This window comes from Kryptolebias marmoratus, linkage group LG10 (assembly GCF_001649575.2).
Source record: "Kryptolebias marmoratus isolate JLee-2015 linkage group LG10, ASM164957v2, whole genome shotgun sequence".
In the NCBI taxonomy this organism is placed as follows: Eukaryota; Metazoa; Chordata; class Actinopteri; order Cyprinodontiformes; family Rivulidae; genus Kryptolebias; species Kryptolebias marmoratus.
In genome coordinates, this window is record NC_051439.1 from 16,559,876 (window position 1) to 16,565,240 (window position 5,365).

General features: G+C 40.4%; 1 long non-coding RNA gene across 2 annotated transcripts; it reads right to left on the reverse strand.

Annotated features, from left to right (window-relative positions):
* Positions 1–2,297: 2,297 nt before the first annotated feature.
* On the reverse strand, positions 2,298–3,473 carry LOC108234534. 2 transcript variants are annotated; one of them, XR_003039110.2, is made up of 2 exons: positions 3,306–3,473; positions 2,298–2,554 (listed from the first exon to the last, which is right to left on the reverse strand). It is a non-coding gene; the product is annotated as an uncharacterized LOC108234534 (long non-coding RNA). The 2 variants fall into 2 exon arrangements; XR_001808530.3 differs by having other exon boundaries at positions 3,310–3,471.
* Between the last annotated feature and the right edge of the window lie 1,892 nt (positions 3,474–5,365).

Genomic DNA, 5,365 nt, shown 5'->3' on the forward strand with positions numbered 1-5,365 from the left:
GGGGGGAGCACATTCAATGGAACAAGTAATCCTTGACATACAAGTGCAAATATGAAGCTTTTTGTCTCTTCCGTCTAATTCAAGCTAGAATGTGTAAAGTGGCAAAGCAAGAATTGTGATTCACATAAACAAGTACACAGACGCAGATAAAACACACTCATCTCACCAAACACAAACACACACACACACATTTCAACAACACACACCTCCTGGTTGTCTTAGACACATTTTTTTCCCACCCTTATGCCCTCTTGTATGGAGACAAATGATCCCAGCATGGAGTCATGAGTACTGATGTGTTCAGACCACCCTCCACTCTGCCACAGACATTGTCTTTTCTCCAAGGCATTAGTGTGCATTTTATGCCGGCACAATATATCTCAGATTTGCAAATATAGGCAAAGGGCTGCACTTGTGCAGGAAAAACACTTTTTAATAGACATGAGAAGAACAACATTTGTCTGTTTTTGTAAAAATAAATAAATAAATAAATTTTGCGTAGACATGGCCAATAAAATTGAACTTCAGAAAATTAAATTTTTGATGTGTGGTCAGTGGAAGTGGTACTCCAGAATTAAAAAAAATCCTATAAATTTTAAATGTTTGTGATCTGATTGTTGAAAAAAAAATGTCATTGTAATTGTATTGCACAAAATTGATACTGGCATCAAACAGCAAAATTGCACAGTGTGCATCCAATTATACACAATTATGAAACAATTAGGAAAGCATTTAATTAAAACATGAACAGGTAGTCTTTTTCCATCATGAGGAATGTGAGACAAACAGTTTTTGCAGAGCATGGTCTGTTGAAAACATCATTTTGCAAACTATTAAATTTAGGAATAAAACATAACATTTATGTGCTTGTTTATTGTTACATAAAAATAATATTTTCATCACTGAATAAAGCCTTAAACAGAGTTTAGCTGGTTCTGATGTTGGACACTCTCTCTGAATTGTTTGGCTTTTCTCAACAGTGACTCATCTCCAAATGAGTGACAGAAGGGTCATCCTAATCTGCTTTTCTTGCAGATCAGAGATGAGTTGGACAATGGCTCACTTTGCCATTCACTCTAATATAGAAGTACAATATGTCTCTAAAATATTTACCCAAACGCTTTACTTAATGAGTGGCTAAGAGGTTATTCAGCACCGCAGTCTGATGCTCCTTCCAGGTCTGTGTGCATGCTCGTGTGAATAGGATTACCATGAAAATGAGAAACAAAAACACTTCTAAGAAATGTCATTGAAAACATAAAAAGTGCAGATTCTAAAACCACTGAAAAATAATTAAATACAGTTTGTGGAGGCAACACTTTTAAATTATGTGCAATTTTTTTTATTTATATACTTGGTATGTGTGTCTAGGAATACACACTGTTGCATTATCTTTCGATCTCATTCTCTGTTCTACAGCTGTCGCCTCGATCACCCCAGTGCACCCTCCCTCTCTTGCATAAGGGTGTAGGTGCGGTGGGTGCAGTGGGGGCCTTGGCCCTGATGAGGCAGAGAAAGGAGCCACTGCTGAGCTAAGCTGCCGGCTCACAGCTCCCTCCCCAACTCCTCACGTCATGAATAATGCAACAGAGAAATACATTTATCTTTTAATAGCCCCGGCCCCCTGGCTGAGATCGTTCAGTCTGTCCCGAACCGCCACGGCACAGCGATGAGGTTTCTGAACACCCCACCCCTATTCCACATGGCCCCACCCGTGATTGTCTTTGCTTCTTTTTGAAGTTGGGGGCTTCTTAGTGTCCTAGAGATGGGTAATCAGGCTTGATTTGGGAAGGGTCAGGCTATCGTTTGAAGGGGCGGTCATCCCCAAGTTCAGCCATGAAGGGCTGCGTTCCTGGTGTTAAACCCCTCATTAATTTCATCTTGTAAAAAACAGAAAATAAAAGAAAAGTTGATAAAAAAAACAAAGTTGTGTTGTAAGTGCTAAATGAGAGAATCCTAAAAAAAAAAGAAAACAAACAAACAAAAAATTAAAAGTGGAACAATATTGTGTTGATACTTATTTGAAGTTGTTGATTTCAGATTGAAAACCTTGAAAGACAAAATAAAATAAAACATTTCAAGATTGGATTACTGTCACAAGTCGTATTTCTCTGAGATTCCCTCATTAAAAGTGATCATAAACAAGCTTTTGTGAATATATTTTTTAAGAATTGTTTGCAAACAGCAAAAATAATTTTTTAATGAAAAAAACAAAACATAGTGATGACTGTATTAAACACACTTTACACACAGTTTTCCTGAAAAGTCAGTTTGCACCAAATGAAGACACTTTCCGCCTCTGTTGACACACCATTTTTAATAAGACCTTGTATGATTTGAAATCAGCCGGCCTTAATGCGCTACGTATCATTGCACCGTAATGTGGGAATAACGTTGTCTTTTTGTGTTTAAAAAGGATCAGGGGGATTTCAGATCAGCCGTCTCGTCCTCATTGCTTCCACATCTGTATGTGGGGGCTCCAGAGGGAGGGCAAGTGGAGCAGGATACCTTAACCCTTCGTAGGTTCATGCTGATTCAAGGCGCACTGTTTTACCTGCAAGGAAAAAAGGAAAAATAAATACACAACGAGGGCTGGACTGGCTTCAGCAATCATGTCATGGTTTATTTGTCATACAGTGAATCACTTCTAAAATTATATTTCACAAAATATTATTTTTTATGTTTATTGAACAAAAACAGTAAAACAAGTTTATTAAAAATATTTTGAGAAGAGAGAATTAATTTTTTTCCAGGTAGTAATTTTTGTAATATTTAGTTTTTGTTTTATTTCTAAATACATTTCTTTTTTAAAAAAATGCTTACAGTGGGATATTTTTTATCTCTTTAAAAATAATTTTTGAGTGTTTCTGTGTATTAAATGTTTAAATATGTCTTTGATTAAGATAAAATATACTAGCAAAAGTTATCAGTTATATATATATATATATATATATATATACACACACACACACATACAAGGTTGTTGGTCAGATCTCCCCACAGAAGTCAACATTATAAAAACATATTTTTCAAGAATTTTGAAGTGATAAGTTTTGTCACTAAACTGACATCAGATTTTCACAGAAGTGAAAAACACAGGAACAAAACACACTCGAGAAACACTGAAGCTGACATCACTTTTTCAGCCAACAATAACAAGTTCAAGCACACACTTCTTCCCAACAAGGCCCCTCCTCACCCTCTCCCAACACACAAACACACACACACACATACACACAGCAAAGCCTAAATCTCTTTCCTTCATACCCCCACGCACAACCCACACGGCACCCAGCCCCTCTTACCCACCACTCCCCTGCACCCAAAGCCTTCAAGCAGCCCTGAGCTTGTGTTGTCATGCGTCAGTTGCCCGGCGTTGCGGATGAGGCCTTGCTATAGCTGGGTCCTAGCCAACAACTCCTCAGCTCCCTGCTCTGCTCTATGGAAGGCAGAGAAGCTGAAAGCACCATTTATCATCACTTGTGTGGGCAGCATCACCACAGCAACGCTCAGGCTGGCAAATGCCACTGCTGTGAATACTAATGAGGCTCTTGGCAGGCCTGTGTTGGCGTAAATGGGGCCAGGGTTGTACTCTGTGTGCACGCGCGCGTGCGTATGTGTTTGCGTGCGCTAAACTCCAGGAGGGCTACAGTAGAGGTAAACAGTCCAAAGGAAATCAATTAAGTGTTTCCACAGTGTTTGGCAAGAGCTCTAATCTTCAGCAGCACATTTTAAAATAAGGGCGAAATCTGCCTTTAATACCTCGTCTGCATTCTGCATGACAATAAACAAGCGGGCGACAATAAACAGCCGAGCACAGCCGAGCTTGACTAAGTCTTTACTTTGAGGAAACACATGTGAAGTCATTATTCCAGAGTTCTTTAGCTTCCCTCCCCATGCAGCATGTTAGTTCTTACAACTGAACAATGCCATGCAAAACAACAATTATTTCCTCAGTGTTTCGTACTTTCTGAACAGAATGTTTATTAGTGAAGCCATTTTTTTGTGCTTTAACACAGCTTCATATCTCCTTGAGTAAAAGATAGAAAAGTATTTAAGTTAATTTAATGAAGAGTCTGCAGTGCACCGAGATGAACTGGAACACACCTGCCCGACTTTCTGCTACTGAGACTAGCTTTTAGTTTGAGCTGAGTCTTTACACTGTGACCTAAAAGAGAAGCTCCCTTTGTCTCTTTCGCTTCGACTCCTTTACCAGAGGGATGTTGTGAATAAATTGGAGAATGCCGGCCTGGCTCTTTATTGATTCAGGCACTTTGATTGAGCAGGGATCTAATCAATTCTTCAGTGGTAGCAGCTAGAGTAAAATTGTTCTTCAAACAACTTGTCATTAATTTGCCTCTTTACCGACACTTGTTTGCTGGAAACATTAGGCGTTTTGGGCTTTCTGTCTATTAGCGGTGTTGCGCTCCTGGGATTTTCATGGGCTGCTAAGCTAGAGGGGAAGAGAGAATGCATGTGTTTGTGTTTTGTGTACAAATCTGTTTACGCATTTGGGAAATTGGAGGGGGGGGGGGCACTATGCTTGCTCATCCTTACAGAGTGACGTATTAGTGCTAATTGGAAAGGACAGTTCAAACAAGCACAGAGGAGTGGTTGTCACACAGGCGTGACACGAGTGGAGAGAGGCAGGCAGTGCCGGGTGCTTTTCCCAGCTTCGGCCCTCCCTTTTCCCAAACCCAGTCCTCCCCCACTACCACCACCTCCTCCTGGTTGTCCCTGGCCCCTGGCTTGGCCAGGCAGAGTGGCCACAGAGTGGGCTCTTTGTCTGAACACAGCCATTAGCAGTCAGCGGACTTCAGAAATGTGAGCAGGACAAGGCAGTGGACAGAGGCGCAGACAGAAACACGGCTGTCTGAGACACTTAGGAAGTCAACAGCTGACGGAAGGGCCAACACAAAGGAGGAGCTGCTGAAGCACGAGGAGCGTGATCAGCATAGAATATGGACCTCCCTTACTTTGCATATGCACTTCATGTTGTTCATACAGAAATATCTGCCTACAGCATAGACCCATAAACATGCTAAATATGAAGACACAAAGAAAGAAGCACACAGGCTGCACTTATCAGTGCCTCCATTAGCTGGTGCAGAAGATACGCTGACACCACCATATGATAGGAAAGGCATTCTCTCTGCCCTGAACCCTATAGTTAATGACAAATCAACTGGTGGTGCTTCGACATTAAGACCTCTTCCTCAAATATGCTCCATACTAATTTTTAGCTACCCTTTTATTTTTGCTCAAAGATGCTAATTCCAATGATTATTTAGTACCATAATAGCTGCAATTATATTCTGCACAAACTGATATAAGGTATAAGCACCAATTAGTAACTGGTCATTAT